The sequence below is a fragment of the Eschrichtius robustus genome, chromosome 3 (assembly GCF_028021215.1).
Source record: "Eschrichtius robustus isolate mEscRob2 chromosome 3, mEscRob2.pri, whole genome shotgun sequence".
NCBI lineage: Eukaryota > Metazoa > Chordata > Mammalia > Artiodactyla > Eschrichtiidae > Eschrichtius > Eschrichtius robustus.
In genome coordinates, this window is record NC_090826.1 from 43,918,988 (window position 1) to 43,938,389 (window position 19,402).

The 19,402-nt window shown below is 35.6% G+C and overlaps 1 protein-coding gene across 2 annotated transcripts in view; it reads left to right on the forward strand.

The window, feature by feature from the left end:
* ZFYVE9 (zinc finger FYVE-type containing 9) overlaps window positions 1-19,402 on the forward strand; it is a 186,317-nt gene that overhangs the window by 79,528 nt on the left and 87,387 nt on the right. The gene's annotated exons all lie outside the window — the stretch shown is intronic.

Genomic DNA, 19,402 nt, shown 5'->3' on the forward strand with positions numbered 1-19,402 from the left:
CGGTATGAATTGATATCTCATTGTGGTTTTGATTTGCATTTCCCTGATGATTAGTGACATTGAGCACCTTTTCACATACCTGTTGGACATTAATATATCTTCTTGGAGAAATGTCTATTCATGTCTTCTGCCCATTTTTAAATTAGATTGTTTGTTTTCTTCCTATTGAGTTGTGTAAATTCTTTGTACATTTTGGATATTAACCCCTTATCAGATATATGACTTTCAAATATTTTCTCCCTTTCCATATGTTGCCATTTTGTTGATGGCCTTTACTGTGTAGAAGGTTTGTAGTTTGATGTAGTCCCACTTGTTTATTTTTGCTTTTTTTGGTCATTGCTAAAACCAGTGTCAAGGAGCCTCCATGTCTTTTTGTGACATGATACCTCATTTTTTTAAATTGCTGAATTGTGTCCTATTGTATGGGTATACCACAAGTTTGTTTATTCATTCAGCTATTGAAAGACATATTGGTTAATTTCCGTTTTTGGCAATTATAAGTAAAGCTGTTATAAATATTCGTGTGCAGGTTTTTGAGTGGATGTAAGTTTTTCGTTTGTGTAAATATGTAGGAGTGTGATTACCAGAGAGTATGGTAAGCCTGTGTTTCTCTTTGTAAGAAACTGCCAAACTATCTTCCAGAGTGGCTGTACCACTTTTGCATTCCCATCAGCAATGAATGAGAATTCTTGCTGTTCTACATCCTCACCAGAACTTGGTCTTGTCAGTTTTGGACTTTAGACATTTTATTTTATTTATTTATTTATTTGGCCATGCCATGTGGCTTGTGGGATGTTAGTTCCCCTACCAGGGATTGAACCTGTGCCCTCAGCAGTGAGAGCAAGGAATCCTAACCACTGGACCGCCAGGGAATTCCCAGATTTTAGACATTTTAATAGGTGTAGTTTCTCATTTTTAAAAAAATATTTATTTATTTATTTATTTATTTGGCGGCCCCGGATCTTAGTTGCGGCATGCAGGATCTTTATTGCGGCATGCAGGATCTTTAGGTGCAGCATGTGAACTCTTAGTTGTGCCATGTGGAATCTAGTTCCCTGACCAGGGATTGAACCTGGGCCCCCTGTATTGGGAGCGTGAGTCTTAGCCACTGGACCACCAGGGAAGTCCCCTCTCATTTTTGTTTTAATTTACAACTCCCTAATGACATATGATAATGAACATCTTTTCATATGCTTATTTGCCATCTGTGTATCTTCTTTGGTGAAGTGTCTATTCAGATCTTTTGCCCATCTTTTAATTGGGTTGTTTGTTTTCTTATTGTTGAATTTTAAAAGTTCTTTTTTATATTTTGATTCAAGTTCTTTATCAGGTATTTGTTTTGCAGATACTTTCATTTTCTTAGACATATCCACTTTAAATTCTTTCACAAGTATCTATGAGTATTAAACTATACACTTATAATGTATTTCAGTAGAATTATTTAGCTGTTTCTTGATTATCAATTCTAGAAATGATCTAGTGAATTTTCAATTTTTCTGTTTATGTATTTTCATGTTTATTATTTTGAGTCTAAAGCTCCAAGAGGGTAAGGATCTTTTCTGCCTCGATTGCTACTGTATCCACAGCTTTAGCACATAATAGATGTTTACTAAATATTAGTTGGATAAATAAATGAATACTATCTCTTAATGCAGCAGAACATCTTTTTATACAACACTTTGAGACTTTGGATGATGGCATCAAATACAGAATATAGGGGATGTAAGGACTTTGGAAAATATTTTAAGTTAGTCATATATGTTTTTCCTATTAAAGATAGATTCAAACCAAAACAAGCTTATTTTCATAATTTTCTATTTACTTACCTATTGATGGGAAACAATAGATGTGAGAGTAAGAAACAGATGCTTTAAATAGAATATTGCATGGTAATTCAGTTTCCCTCATACTCTGCCTGAAAACCTGTTTATCCTGTCTTATCATTGATATTATGAGTTTAACCATTCTGGCATGGTAAAACAGGATCAACATTTTGGATTAATCTTGAGTTCTAATGAAGCTAGAAAATATTTTCCATTCACACCCTTCAAAAGGCTGTGTTGGCTAAAAATCAGTCTCATCCATGTCATAATGCTTGTCATACAGTATTGTCTTTGTCCTTCTCTCCCGTTGGTCTGTAAAGATCTTGTGATTATGATTTCTCTTTGTATCCCCAGCATCTAGCACAGTGCTCAATAAATGTTTGTTAATGAACAAATATATGAATCCCAGATCATTAATTTATTCAACAAACACTGAGTGCTTGTTATTTGTCTGTCACTGAGCTGGATGCTGAGTTTATACTAATGACATTATGATCCCTACCCTCATGTAAAGATTAGTGGAAATAACCAAAAGCAAACAAACAATTATAAATTGTGATAAGGGATATGAAGGAAATTAACAAGGAGGGATAATATTAAAAACGGAGAAGGGGAGGAAGGTCTGGAAAGTCCTCTGAGAAGTGACAAAATTTTAGGTGATACATGAAATTTGAGGAGTCAGCCATGCAAAGAACAGAGAGAAAAATGCTTTGGGAAGAATAAACATCATGGACACAGTCTCTGAGGTAGGAAAGCACCTATTCAAGAAACTGAAAGGAATACAGTGTGGTTAAAGTATAGCAAGTAAGAGAAGTCACATAAAAAGAGCTTGGAGAGGAGATCAGGGAATAGATCATGTTGGCCTTTGCAGCTCATGTAGGAGTCCAGAGAGAAGCCATGGGAATGGATGAGCTCACCTAGGGAAGAGTGTACAGAGGAAAGAGAAAGGGCCCAGGGCTGAGCCACTGAGGTCAAGTGGAGAAGGAGGACCCAGTACAAGTGACTGAGAAGGAGTGGCCAGAGAGACAGGCAGAAAACCAAGAAAATGTGTTGTCTCGGAAGTCAAAAGAAGAATGTAGTTTGTCAAAGGATAGGGATTATCACCTATACCAAATGCTGATCAGGGTCAGTAAGATGTGGACAGGAAAGGGACCATTGGACTTGACTACATCAGGGTCATTGATAAAAGCAGTCTTGGTTGAGCTGTGCATACAGAAGCCAGAATGGGTTGAAAATGGAAAAAGAAGTGAGGAGATTGAGATGTCCTTTTCAAGTTTTACTAAGGGAGAACAGAAAAAATTGGGGCAATTATTAAATGAAGATGGTGATTATGGGTGAAATTTTTAAAGATGGGAGATACTACTGTATTTATATAAAATCATGAATGATCCTCTAGGCAAGTTGTTTTAGGAGAAAAAGGGGATTGATCAAAGGAAGAGAAAAATTTTTGAGAAGGTCAAAGGGATGGGATCTATTCATCTGTTGAGGGTTAGGTTTTCAACAAGGGGAAGAAAGGTGGGGAAAGACAGAGGTAGATTTTTGTATTTAGTGGTGAGAGCATTAAGGAATTTCTATATCCTTGGCTCATACTTCATATAGGAAATATAAACATTGAGAGAAGGTGAAATAGGGATAGGTGATGAAGGTTTCAGAAAAGAGAATTAGTTATGTTGGAGTGGGACAGTAAAGCCTAGTAGAAAATTGAAATTTTCATAGCCCTGTAAGACTTTGTATCAAACTTTCAGCCAGTTTATGCTAGTCCAGTCCTGACTTCATGGGATAGGGTCAGTATTTTTCTTTGGAGACATTTTGAGCTTGTTACATTATCTTAGCAATACAAGCACTTTTGAATGGAGAAACAAGAAAAGTCCTGTAGGGCCAATCTGTGTTGCCATCTGTTCATCCATTTCCGTTTATTTGTTTACTCATTGATTCATTCAGTGAGAATTATTTATTGCTTAGTGTTCTGGTTTTAACCAAAGAGATGCAAAAAAAGGTAGAAAAATGGCCACTCTATTAAAACATACTGTTCACGTTTCTATAGATGACAAAGCTTAAGTATATGAAATAAGTAACAAAACAATTACAAAGCTGCAGATGCTTTGCAGTTGGAAGCAGATAGATGGTGACGGTGGTGCTAGTGGCGGCAAGGAGAATGAGATAGGTGATATTTATTGAGTGTTTATCATATGCTAGACACTTTTCTAAAAGCTGCTTATATTATCCTATTTAATATATGTAACTCCTTATGAGGTAGGTAGTGTTATAATCCACATTTGACAATAGGTCTAAAATGATTAACTTGTTCAGAAATCACACAGCCAATAACTAGAGTTAGGAATCAAACTCAGATTCTTTGACTTCCAGAGTCCACACTCCAAAGCAATATGCAATGGTTTTAGGAACAAACAGAATAAGAGAGTGATGAAATTGAGGTCTGTAGTACTAGGGCCACTTCTCTAGCAACACCGGGACTATGACCACAGAGTTCCTGGGCAGCCAGCTAAAAGAGAATCAGAAGGGAGCTAACATTTATTTAGTACATACTCTGTAATTTGTTTATTATCTAGTTTACTCTTTCTAGTAAACCTTTGTAAAAGGTGATATTATCCTTATTTTACAGTTGAAGAAACTGAGATACTATGAACCAACCAAGGTTTTTTTGGCTGTATAACTCATGCTTTTTCCCCATAGATGTAGTGGAAGGATAAAAATTAAAAACGCATTAGGCTTTATGGCGATTTTTATGTTATTTTCTTAGCATTTCTGAGAGGAACATCTGTATTTATACCATGTTTTCAAAGCAAATTTTATACTTAATTCAAAAAGAAGGGTGAAAAATATCTGATTTGTATTTTATTAGATAGCAATTTGTTATTTTGAATAAAGTTATATATTAAATTAGTTGCAATTTACTTTTGAATAACTGGCATTACAGTAAGTTTTGTTTAGCATTTGGGAATTTTGGTGGTGAATACAGAATAACCTTTATAAGACCCTGAATTATAAGGTCTTTATAAGACCCTTAATTACATTAAGATAACCTGTTGGCTTATAACTTCAGAGATCTTTTTTCTCAAGGTTTTTTTTGTCCTCTGGTGTTAAAACATAGCCATTGGCTATACTCCTTGGGAAGCAGAGAGGTAGTAATTTCTCAGACTGAAAGTGGGTTGAACTGTGGTGTTAAGAGCATTGTAATGAGCAGAAGAGATCAATATTTCTAAACAAACCTAGGTTCAGAATACTTCACAGCCATTTATTAGCTTCTTCATGATCTTGGGCACAAGGCACTTTCATCATCTGTAAAAAAAGGTGAAAACACTTAAGTTGCACAATTACATATAATAAAGATCTGTTGAATGAATGAATTATGAGCATTAGAAGTAATAAATGTTACCTACCACTGTATATAGTGTGTTATCCCTAAATGGTAACTTATTATTTTAATTATATCTTTATGGAAAGTTGACTGTGTTTCTTTATAAAGTATTGATTTTTGTTATTGAGTGGTAGAGTTCATTATATATTCTGGGTATCAGATTCCTATCAGATATCTTGATTTGCAAATACTTTCTCCCATTCCATGAGTTGCTTTTTCACTCTGTCAGGAACGCCCTTTGATGCACCAAAGTTTTAAATCTTGATGAAGTTCAACTTACCTGTTTTTTCTTTTGTTGTCTGTGCTTTTCGTGTCACATATAAGAAAGCATTGGCAGGTCAAATGTCATGAAGCATTTTCCCTATGTTTTTTCTAAGAGTTTTATAGTTTTAGCACTTACATTTAGGTGTTTGATCCACTTCAGTTAATTTTTGTATATGGTGTAAGGTAAGAGTCTAGTTTCATTCTTTGACTCTTTTGAATGTGGATATCTAGTTTTCCCAACACCATTTTTTTTTTTTTTAATTTGGTTGCGCTGGGTCTTAGTTGCAGCAGGTGGGCTCCTTAGTTGTGGCATGCGAACTCTTAGTTGCAACATGCATGTGAGATCTAGTTCCCTGACCAGGGATCGAACCCGACCCCCCTACATTCGGAGTGCAGAGTCTTAATCACTGCGCCACCAGGGAAGACCCCCAACACCATTTGTTGAAAAGACTTTTTTTGCCATTGAATTGTCTTGGCACCCATGTCAAAAATCATTTGACTATCTATACATGTGAGAGTTTATTTCTGTGTTTTCTGTTTTATTCTCTTCTTTGTATCATTATTTATGCTAAATCACACTGTTCTGATTACTGTAGCTTTGTAGTAAATTTTGAAACCATCAAATATGAATCTTCCAACTTTGTTCTTTGTCAAGATTATTTTGGCTGTTTGGGATCCCTTGAGATTCCTTATGAATGAATTTAAGGATGGATTTTTCTGTTTCTGAAAAAAAAAAGTCTTTGGGGCTTTGATAGGGATCGCACTGGATCTGAAGATCACTTTGGGTAATATTGACATCTTAACAATGCTAAGTCTTCTGATCCACGGACATGGCATTTCTTCTTGAAATTTTTTTTTGTCAATCTTCTGTTGTCTTCAGTCTACAAGTCTGTCATTTTCTGAGTTAATTTAATTCCTAAGTATTTTATTCTTTTTGATGCTATTGTAAATGGAATTGTCTTCTTTCATTTTTTGGCTTGTTCATTTTTTTTTTTTAACTTTTTTTTTTTTTTGGCTGCACCGCATGGCATGTGAGATCTTAGTTCCCCCACTAGGGATCGAACCCACACCCCCTGCAGTGGAAGCACGGAGTCTTAACCACTGGACCACCAGGGAAGTCCTTGTTCATTATTATTAAAATATTTTTATTGAAGTATAGTTAATTTACAATATTACATTAATTTCAGGTGTATAGCATAATGAATCAGTATTTTTACAGATTATACTCCATTAAAAGTTATTATAAGATAATGGCTATGATTCCCTGTGCTATGCAATATATCCTTATTGCTTATCTAATTTATACATAGTAGTTTGTATCGCTTAATCTTGTACCCCTAATTTTCCCCTCCCTCTCTCCTTTTCCCCTTTGGTAAGCACTAGTTTGTTTTTTGTATCTGTTAGATCTGTTTATGTTTTGCATGTACACTCATTTGTATTATTTTTTAGGCTCCACATATAAGCAATATGATACAGTATTTGCCTTTCTCTGTCTGACTTATCTTACTTTCAGCTTGTTCATTATTAGTGTATAGAAATACAAGTGATTTTTGCATGTTGACTTTGTATCCTGCAACCTTGCTGAATTTGCTTATTCTTATATTTTGTGTGTGTGTGTGTGTGTGTGTACGTGTGCGTGCAATCTTTAGGGTTTTGTACGTGCCATCTATGAACAGAGATAATTTTACTTCTTAATTTCCAATTTGAATGCCTTTTATTTGGTTTCCTTGTCTATTTGCTCTGGCTAAACTTCCAAAACTGAGTTTGAATACAAGTGGCAAAAGTGCATGTTCTTGTCTTGTTCCTGTCTGAGAGGAAAAGCTTTCTGTCTTTCACTGTTGCATATGATGTTAGTTTTGGGTTTTTTATATGTGGCCCTTATTATGTTGAGGTACTTTCCTTCTATTCCAAGTTTGTTTAGTGTATTTATCATGTAAGCATGTTGAATTTTGTTGTGCTTTTTCTGTATCAGTGATCGTGTGGATCTTTTTTCATTCATTTAATGTTGTGTGTTACATTGACTGATTTTCCTTTGTTGAACCATCCTTTCATTCAAGGAAAAAAATCCCACTTGGTTATAATATATAATCCTTTTAATGTGTTGCTGAATTTGGTTTGCTAGTATTTTGTTGAGGATTTTTTGCATCAGTGGTCATAAGGGATATTGGTCTATAGTTTTCTTGTAATGTATTTGTCTGGCTTTGGTATCAGTAATGCTGGCCTCATAGAGTGAGTTAGGAAATATTCCTTCCCTTTCAGTTTTTTGGAAGAGTTTAAGATTTGATGTTCTTAAATGTTTGGTAGGGACTTCCCTGGCAGTCCAGTGGTTAAGACTCTGCACTTCCACTGCAGGCAGCACGGGTTTGATCCCTGGTCGGGAACTAAGATCCCATATACCACACAGCGTGGCCAAAAAATAAAAAATGTTTGGTAAAATTTACCAGCGATACCCTCTGATTAGGAGGTTTTTGATTACTGATTCAATCTCTTTGCTATAGATGTATTCAGATTTTCTATTTCTTCCTGATTCAGACTTGGTAGGTTTTGTGTTTCTAAGAATCTGTACATTTCATCTAGGTGGGTCACAATTTTTCTAAATCAAAACAAAATTAATTGAAAAACCCAGATTAGGATATTGAGTCTTAAATCAATGTTTCTTTTGACAAAACAAATCAGAAGGTGGTTATAGGATGTCAACTAACAATGTGTCTTTGCTATATAATGCATTCATCACATTTTCAATATATAAATGGGCAAAAGAGATGTTTAAGTGGGTTAGTAAACAGTGGAGAAATATTTAAATTTATATGAAGAAGTAGAAATTAAAATTATGCCTAAATAGCAAAAAAACAGAAAATGTTGATAATACACAATGAAGGTGATGTTAAGTTGAAACCATCATGGTTATACTCAAAAAGCTATATGTATCAACTCTTAGAGTTATTAATTCCTTTTGGGGGAAATAATTCCCAAGAACAAGGTTTGTAATCAAAAAGATGGTCATTTTAGTGTTACTTTTTTTTTTAATTTTTAAATTTTATTTAATTAATTTTTTTGGCTGTGTTGGGTCTTCGTTGCTGCATAAGGGCTTTCTCTAGTTGTGACGAGTCGGGGCTACTCTTCATTGCGGTGTGTGGGCTTCTCATTGTGGTGGCTTCTCTTGTTGTGGAGCATGGACTCTACGCATGCGGGCTTCCATAGTTGTGGCTCGCGGGCTCTAGAGCACAGGCTCAGTAGTTGTGGCGCACGGGCTTAGTTGCTCCGCGGCCTGTGGAATCTTCCCAGACCAGGGATCAAACCTGTGTCCCGCGCATTGGCAGGCAGATTCTTATCCACTGCACCACCAGGGAAGCCCTAGTGTTACTTAAAATAGCAAATAAATTTGAAATAATTTCTGTACAAAATTGGATAGTGATAAGTTAAATATAATAATGTAATTTGATTCCACCATTAAAAATAATTTTTATAAGGCTGTATGGAAAATGCTTATGATGATGTATGAGTAAAATAAAATGCAAACTCATAGTTATACTTTGTTTATAATTATAAAGATTATTCTTGGGCATAAAAATAAGTATATCTAAGAGGAACGTGTAAAACTGAAAATGGATCATTTTGTTTGGTGGAATTTTGAATAATTATTTTCTTTTCCTCTCTGTTTTTAATTCTTAGAGTGGTTCTTAATATTGATTCAATTAAAAACAAGTCAGGATCTATAAAATAACCTTGCCCAAAAATGTCAAACTCAAATCTGATCAAATGTCTAGATTTTGCAATCAATTTTAGGAAATACAGAGTTAGAGAAACTCACGTTAAACAACACCACAAGAAGGCAATCAATGAAATCCAGATCGTGGGAAAGTACAGGACAAATGACTCAATTTCTTCAATAAAATCTTTGTTTTTTTTTTTAAACCACTGTATCATACACTATTTTAAAATTTTTAAAAATCTTTTTAATTATTATTTTTTTTTTGGCCATGTGGCTTGTGGGATCTCAGTTCCCTGACCAGGGATTGAACATGGGCCACAGCAGTGAAAGCCCAGTATCCTAACGACTAGGCCACCAGAGGACTCCCTTCAGTAAAATATTTTTGAAGGAGAACCTATATATTAAAAGAGACTTGAGACAGATTCACCAGTCATAAAGTGTGGACCTTATTTGATTCTTGATTCAAGTATAACATTAAAAAACTAAATAAAATTAAAAATTTAAATATATTCATAAAAGCTTAATAAAAACACTATATTAAAAATATGACTCATACAGCATTGAATGCATATATTAGAAAACAAAGATCTAAAGTCAATCATCTAAGTGTCCACCTTAATAAACTAGAAAAAGAAGAGCAAATTAAATCCAAAGTAATCAGAAGAAAAGAAATATTAAAAATTAGAGTAGAAATCAATGAAATTGGAAACAGGAAGTCAGTAGAGAAAAATCAGTGAAACCAAAAGCTGGTCTTTGAAAAGAGCAATAAAATTGACAAGCCTCTAGACAGGCTCATTAAGAAAAAAGAGAGTGGACACAAGTTAGTAATATCAGAAATGAAAGAAGGAACATCATTACACATTCCATTAAAAGGGTAATAGAGGAATACTATGCACAACTCTATGTCCACAAAGTTGGTAACTTAGAAGAAATGGACCAATCCCTTGAAAGACACAATTTGCCAAAACTCACACAAGAAGCAGTAGACAATGTGAATAGGCTTATGTCTATTAAAGAAATTGGGTCAGTAATTAATAACCTTCCAAATCAGAAAGCACCAAGCCCAGGTGGGTTCACTGCTGAATCCAAACATTCTAGGAAGAAATTATACCACTCCTCCATAATCTCTTTTAGAAGATAGAACCAGAGGGAATACTTCCACACTCATTCTGTGAAGCCAGCATTCCTCTAATAACAAAACTAGACAAAGACATTACAAGAAAACTATGGACCAATATCTTTCATGAACATAGATGCAAAAATCCTCAACAAAATATTAGCAAATTGAATCCAACAGTGTATAAAAATAATCATATACCATGACCAAGTGGGATTTATCCTAGTTATGCAAGGCTAGTTTAACATTAGGAAATTAATTTTAATCCATCACATCAATAGGCTAAAGAAGAAAAATCATGTTATCATCAACAGATGCAGGAAAAACCATTGACAGAATGTAACACCCATTCATTATAAAAACTCTTAGTACATAAGGAAGAAAGAGGAACTTCCTCAAGATGATAAAGAACATGTACAAAAAATTGACAGCTGATATACTAAATAGTGAGAAACTTGAAGCATTCCCACTAAGATCAGGAATGGGGCAAGATGTGCCCTCTCACCACTCCTTTTCAACATTTGTACTGGAAGTCCTAGCTCAGGCAGTAAGACAGGAAAAGGAAATAAAAGGTATACAGATTGGGAAGAAAGAAATAAACCCGTGTCTTTGTTCACAGATAGCATAATCATTTATGTAGAAAATCTGAAAACATTGACAAAAAAACCCCTCCTGGAACCAATAAGTGATTACAGCAAGGGTGCCAGATAATAAGGCTGATATGCAAAAGTCAATTGCTTTCCTATATACCAGCAATGAATAAGTAGAACTCGAAATTAAAAACATGATATCATTCATGTTAGCATCCCCAAGACTAAATACTTAGGTATAAATCTAACAAAATATGTTGTATGTACAAGATTTATGTAAGGAAAACTACAGAACTCTCATGAGAGATATTCCATGTTCATGGATTGGAATACGCAATATTGTCAAGATGTCAGTTCTATAGATTGATCTATAGATTCAGTGCAATCCCAACCAAAATTCCAGCAAGTTATTTAGTGTGTATCCACAAACTGAATCTAATGTTTGTATATAGAGACTAAAAATCCAGTATAGGCAACACAGTATTGAAGAAGAATAAAGTTGGAAGACTGGCACCACCAGACTTCAAGACTTACTATAATGCTGTAGTAAGCAAGACAGTTTGGCATTGGCAAAAGAATAGACAGACAGATCAGTGGAACAGAAGAGAGATCCCAGGAAAAGGCCCACAGAAATACAGTTGACTTTTCGTTGACAAAGGAACAGAGGCAATACAATGGGCAAACTGGGCATCCGCATGCAACAGATTTGAGTCTAGATGCAGATCTTACACCTTACACAAAAATTTACTCAAAATAGATCACAGACCTAAATGTAAAATGCAAAAATATAAGACTCCTAGAAGATAATGTAGGAGAAAATCTGGATGACCTTGGATTTGGTGATGAGTTTTTAGATGCCAAAAGCTCAATCCATGATAAGAATTGATAAGCTGGACTTCATTAAAATTAAAAACTTCTGTGAAATAACTTGTGAAGAGAATGAAAAGACAAACCAAAGACTGGGAAAAAATATTTGCAAAAGACATTTCCAATAAAGCAATGTTATCCAAAATATACAGAGAACTCAATAAGAAAACAAACAACTCAATTTAAAAATGGGCCAAAGACCTTAACAGACACCCCATGAAAGAAGATATATGATGGCAAATAAGCATATGAATAGTTGCCCACATCATATGTCATAAGAGTAATGCAAATTAAGAAAACAATGAGGTACTACTACACACTTATTAGAATGGTCAAAATCCAGAATGCTGACATCACCAAGTGATGGTGAGGATGTGGAGCAACAGGAACTCTCATTTATTGCTGGTGGGAATGCAAAATGGTACAGCCACTTTGGAAGACAGTTTGGCAGTTTCTTACAAAGAGAAACATAGGCTTACCATACAGGCTGGCAATCATGCTCCTAGGTATTTATATAAATGAGTTGAAAACTTATATGTTCACACAAAAACCTGTACATGAATGTTTATAGCAGCTTTATTCACAATTGCCAAAATTTGAAAGCAACCAAGATGTCCTTCAGGAGGAGAATGGATAAACTGTGGTACATCCAGACAAAGGAATATTCAGTGCTAAAAAGAAATGAGCTTATCAAGCCTTAAAAAGAAATGGAGGAATCTTAAATGCCTATTGTTAAGTGAAAGAAGCCAATCCGAAAGGGCTATATACTGTATGATTCCAACTATATTACATTCTGGAAAAGGCAAAACTATGGAGACAAAAAGATTGGTGATTTACAGGGGTTAGTGGAGAGAGAAGGATAAATAGGCAGAGCACAGATATTTAGGGGAGTGAAAGTACTCTGTATGATACTATAATGGTGCATAAATGTCATTATACATTTATACAAACCCATAGAATGTATAAGACCAAGAGTAAACCCTCATGTAACTATGGACTTTAGGTGATAATGATGTATCAGTGTAGATTGATTGATTGTAAAAAATGTACCATTCTGGTGGGGGATGCTGATAATGGCAGAGGCTAGGCACATAGCCGGGGTAGGGGGTATATGGAAAATCTCTGTACCTTCTGCTTAATTTTGCTGTGAACCCCAAACTGCTCTAAAAAATAAAGTCTATTAAAAATATATATGTGACTTTTTAAAATGTTGATACTGCTTGGATATTTGATATTAAGAAATTGTTCATTTTTAAGGTGTGTGGTTTTGTTATGTTAAAATAGTCCCTATGTTTCAGAGATTATATATTGAAATATTTAAAGATTAAATGATACCTGAAATGTATTTCAAAATGATTAAATGGGGGAGAAGTGGGTGAGGATTGGCTTTGATAACGGTCTCACCTGGGTAATGGGCACTTGGGGGTTTGTTATGCTGTTACGTATACTTTTATATGATTGGAAATTTCTATAATAAAAATTTTTTTAAATCAAGAATGACCAGAGTATGGTTACAAAAATAGGGATATGTTTTAATTGCTTGCCTTTTTACAAATTAGCACTTTTAACCCACATATTACTCTTTTAATGCATTATAAGTGTGTTATTTACAAGGTAATAACAGGATATATAAAAAATTAATTCAGAGTAGAGTAAAGGATATGAATCTGATAACTTCATACAAGTTTAAGGTTTTATGTTGAATCTTATTTTCTTACAACTCTTTCTGTTTATATAGCCTCACTTGGAAGTAAAGTTTAAAGGTTTAGTCAGGGACCCTTTGTAGCCAGATACACTCTTAAAATGACTCTGATAATTATTGTTTTCAATTAATAACAGCAAAGTTGCAGCAGGTGTTTAGACAGAAGCAGGGTTCGAATCTGATTGAACTGCTTTAGTTCTTATTACATTGATTTTGGTATTTGTTAATATGCAAGGGTAAAGTACTCTTTTGCACTTAAGAATTTTTACAAGTTATTACTGTCACTTGTCTTTGTGAGTGGCTGGATATTGGTCAGTCACAAGCACTTTCCTCTCCTGGTTTTTGTTCTTGCAAGGCAGTTATTTTTGTCATAATTACAGGGCTTTTTGAAGACTTGGGACATCATTCTTTCTACTTTCTAATTTGGAAAGAAATAAGTGAGCATTTGATGATTTGAATTTTCAAGAATTGCAATGGAGTGTTATTCACACTGTAAGGGGGTATAAATAGGCACAAAAAAAGGTACTGAATATGAAGCTTGTTCATAAATTTTGCAGTAGGGTTTGTTATGTGGAAAGCCATGAGTGGGAAATTTTAATAGGAACGGGATGTAAGGGCACCATCGTATATTTAGTACCTATAATGTGCTACATTTTACATGGGTTATCTCATTTAATCTTCGTAAAAACCTTACATGGAGGATATTAATATTTCAGTTTTACGTATGAGGAGAAACTGAGGCTCAGAGATTTTAAATTATTCCCATAAAATTATTTGGCTAGTGAATGATAAAGGTGAGATTGGAACCCAGAAGTGCCACATTAAAGAAAATTACACACAAACGGAACATTTTAACCAATATTTCGCTGGAACATTATATAGCATATGTATTATAAATCATCATAATTTGCCTCTTTACAGTTAGTTGGATCATACAGATCCTGTCATTTAAGGTCATTCATAACCATTTGGCCTAAAAACTTGAGGTCACTATTATTAATAAACTGCTTAAAATGTGTTTGTCATTGTTGAAGTTGTGAATTTGAGCATGTATGATATAGCCCTTCCTTGGTAAGTGCACATTAATGTTTGTTTCTCCATTCATATATTCGTTTGTGCAATCATTTTACTAATCCAGGAAGCAATAAGCATTTTTCAAGTACCTATGTTATTTCAGGCACTGTGATATCAGTATTAACAATACTTTCATTCATTGTTCCATGGAGTTTACATTCTAGTTTGGGAAAATGGAGAATAAGTTAAATAAATGCAATAGACTGTGTTAGTTGTGGTAATGAAGGTATATGGTATGATACTTCAGCAATATAAGAAGTTCACATGTACAAATATATAATTCTCTTTATTTCTAGAACTGACTTTACTCATCTGAGCCTATAGCTCAGAGAACTAGGGAAGATACTTAGATGATGTTTGGAATGTGGTGGGTTATTTCTGGTGGTCATAATGACTAGGGTCACTAATGGCATTTAGTAATCTGGGACAAGGACTGCTAAATGTCCTGTGTTGCCCCTTTTATAAGTTCACCAGTCCTCGTGGATTAGGATCCCACCCTAATGACTTCATTTTAACTTGTATATCTCTGTAGAGGCCCTATCTCCAAATGATGTCATATTCTGAAGTAACAGGCATTAAGATTTCTTATGTATTTGGGGGAGATACAATTCAACCCATGGCACCAATTAATACTCTTTTTTCCTCTATTTTTTTTTTTTTTAAACAAACACCATGGGCTTTTTTTTTTTTAATTTTAATTATTATTTTAATTTATTTATTTATTTTTGGCTGTGTTGGGTCTTTGTTTCTGTGCGAGGGCTTTCTCCAGTTGCGGCAAGTGGGGGCCACTCTTCATCGCACAGCGCGGGCCTCTCACTATCGCGGCCTCTCTTGTTGCGGAGCACAGGCTCCAGACGCGCAGGCTCAGTAGTCGTGGCTCACGGGCCTAGTTGCCCCGCGGCATGTGGGATCTTCCCAGACCAGGGCTCGAACCTGTGTCCCATGCATCGGCAGGCAGATTCTCAACCACTGCGCCACCAGGGAAGCCCATAAATTTATTTATTTATTTTTGGCTGCTTTGGGTCTTAGTTGCTGCACGCGGGCTTTCACTAGTTGTGGTGAGCAGGGGCTATATATATTTTTTAATACAGAAGAAGCTCTACTCAAAGTTAAAAGATCCCAATCCAACACTTAAAAAATTTATGTAAAGTAAAAGGAGAGAAAGAAAAAGGCCCTATTTCCATCCAACTCTCATCCCCAACTTGACTGTTACTTTTCCATGTCAGTCAGTACATACAGACTATCTCATTTTTTAAATTTATTTATTTTTTAAATTTATTTTTGGCTGCGTTCGGTCTTCATTGCTGTGCGCGGGTTTTCTCTAGTTGTGGTGAGCGGGGGCTACTCTTTGTTGCGGTGTGCAGGCTTCTCATTGCGGTGGCTTCTCTTGTTGCAGAGCATGGGCTCTAGGCACATGGGCTTCAGTAGTTGTGGCTCGTGGGCTCTAGAGCGCAGGCTCAGTAGTTGTGGCGCACAGGCTTAGTTGCTCCACGGCATGTGGGATCTTCCCGGACCAGGGCTCGAACCCGTGTCCCCTGCATTTGCAAGCGGATTCTTAACTACTACACCACCAGGGAAGCCCCTATCTCATTCTTTTTAACAGCATGAATTGCATTCCGTTTTATGGTTATACTGCAGTTTAACCATTCCTCTTCTTCCTGATGAACATTCAGGTTGTTTTCAACTTTTGGCTATTACAAAGTATACAGAGATAATTCTTGTACATCTCTTGGCATATGTGGGTTTTTTTGTAGGATAAATTTTTTAAATTGCACGTACTGAGTCAAAGGAAATGAACACTTAAAAATTTTAAAGATATTGTTAAATTAACCTACCAATTTATGCTACCATCAGCAGGATATGGGAGAAAGTTCCTCTTTTCTCTAAGCCCTCTCCACCATTGAACAATGTCAGTTTTAAAAAAAACCAAAAATACTTTGCCTGTGCCATAGAATAAGAATATCTCATTCTTTAGTTTTTATTTTGTCACTAGTGATACTTAGTATCTCTTTATTTTTTTTATTTTTATTTTTTTTAAAGATTGATTGATTGATTGATTGATTGCTATGTTGGGTCTTTGTTTCTGTGTGAGGGCTTCCTCTAGTTGCGGCAAGCAGGGGCCACTCTTCATCGCAGTGCGCGGGCCTCTCACTATCGCGGCCTCTCTTGTTGCGGAGCACAAGCTCCAGACGTGCGGGCTCAGCAGTTGTGGCTCACGGGCCCAATTGCTCCGCGGCATGTGGGATCCTCCCAGACCAGGGCTCGAACCCGTGTCCCCTGCACTAGCAGGCAGACTCTCAACCACTGCGCCACCAGGGAAGCCCAGTATCTCTTTATTTATTGGCTATTTTATTTAATTTTCTGTGAAGTTATCTCTGTGAGTTCTCTGCCTGTTTTTCCTTGGAGGTATTTGTATTTTTCTTATTACTTTATTGAAGCTCTTTATATGTTATGGATATTAGCCCTTTGTCCATTATATGTAACACAAATATTTTATCCAGTGCGATATTTTATTTTTTATGCTATTGTAAATGGAATTATTTTTGTAATTTCCTTTTTAGATTGTTCATTATTAGTATGTATAGAAATACAACTGATTTTTGTTTATTGACTTTGTATCCTGCAACTTTGCTGAATTCATTTATTAGTTCTAACAGATTTTTTTGTTGAATCTTTAGGGTTTTCCACATACAAGATCGCATAATCTGCAAACAGATAATTTTACTTCTTCCTTTCCATTTCAAATGCCTTTTATTATTATTATTTTTTTCTTGCCTAATTACTCTGACTAGAATTTCCAGTACCATGTTGAATAGAAGAGGTGAAGGCAGGCATCCTTGCCTTATTCCTGATCTCAGAGGAAAAGCTTTCAATATTTTACCTTTGAATATGATGTTTGCTGTGGGTTTTTCATATGTGGCTATTACTATGATGTGGTAGTTTTCTTCTACTTCTAGTTTTTTTTATTGTTTTTATTATGAAAGAGTGAATTTTGTCAAATGCTTTTTCTGCATCAATTGATATGATCACATGTTTTTTTCCCTTCATCCTGTTAATGTGTATTATATTGATTTTTTTTTTTCTTTTTTAAAAATTTATTTTACTTGTTTATCTTTGGCTATGTTGGGTCTTCATTGCTGCGTGCGGGCTTTCTCCAGCTGTGGCGAGCAGGGGCCACTCTCTGTTGAGGTGCTCAGGCTTCCCATTGCAGTGGCCTCTCCTGTTGCAGAGCACAGGCTCTAGGCGTGTGGACCTCAGTAGTTGTGGCACATGGGCTCAGTAGTTGTGGCGCACGGGCTCTAGAGCGCAGGCTCAGTAGTTGTGGCACACGGGCTTAGTTGCTCCTCGGCATGTGGGATCTTCCCAGACCAAGGATCAAACCTGTGTCCCCTGCACTGGCAGGTGGATTCCCAACCACTGCGCCACCAGGGAAGCCCTCTGTTGATTTTTTATGTTGAACCATCCCAAATTTATTCTTGCTCCCCTCTATTTTTTCCCCCACGTTGCAGTCATGCAGATCTGATCATGTCTTTTTCTTTGATTAAAACATTTAAGTGATTTCCCATTGCTCTGTTAAAAAGACCAAAACTGTTAATACAACCTAGAGAACCTTTGCTTGGTCTGGCCTCATCTTATTCCATGCATCCCTTAACTCTCAGGGTCTCTAGCCACATTAACCCTTTTTAGTTTCTTGATAGAGCCATGTTCTAACCCTAATGGCACCCAGGCACATGGTATTTCTTCTGCTTACTCTTGTCTCTCTCCTTGGTACCATTTTATGCATAGAAAACTTTTACCCATGCTTCAGATTTTATCTCTGTCATTTCCTAAATAAAATCTTCCCTGACCCTGCCAATCTAGGTAAAACCTAGATTACATGATCTTATTTTACCATGTACTTCTTTTGAAGCAAGTAGTTTTACACTCACTTGTGTTATTATTTGATTTTAGATTATAACCTCTGTAGACTGTAAATTCCACAAAAGCAAGGGCCATATCTGTTTTGTCCACTACTACACCCAATAGGGTAGCCCAGTGCCCAGTACATAATCAGAGCTCAAATATTTGTGGAATAAATGAGTGAATGAAGGCTTCTCGGTTTTACCTCTTGATTAGAAAGGTTATTGAAGGATTTCAAGATTAACAATTCAATTTAATTTTTAGGAAGTTCTATCATTTGGTATTTGTGTGAAAGACGAATTGGAAAGACACATCTGAAGGTTAGGAGGACAGATAATAGATTTTGATGGTCTCCTAGGCCTCATATAATAAAGGCTTGAATAAAGGCAGCAGCATAGGATGGAGAGGAAGAGGTGGGATTTGGGGGGAACCATTTAAGAGAGAGAACAACAGGACTTAGTGACTGACTGGATGTGGTCATTGTGATGGAGAAGGAAAAGTCAAAGTCTCAAAATGATACATGAATAGTATGAGACACTATTACATAGTGGTTAAGAACAGAGCCTTTGGAGACTTTTTATGTAACTTACTAGCTGTATGACAGAGCAGTTTTACCTCACATTTGTTTATTTAACTCTGTTAATTATAAATGAATGCCTTCATAGAATTTATGAGGTTGAATGAGATAATACATGTATGTAAAGTGCCTAGTATTCATACAATTTGCTGTGAACTTGAGCAAGTTTTTTAACCATCCAAATTTAGTTTCCTCTGATAGAAAATAAGGATAATATATCCCCTGTTCTCCCTGTATCACAGAGTTACTTTGAAAATGTGAAGCCTCTGAAAAATGTAAATTGGTAGTCATGTTAGCTAGGTATATTAATTACATCTAGTAGAAGAAGAGATGATTGCTCTCACTTTGTCTTTAATAGGACCTCATCTCTTGTTTCATCTTTGTAAGATATAGGATA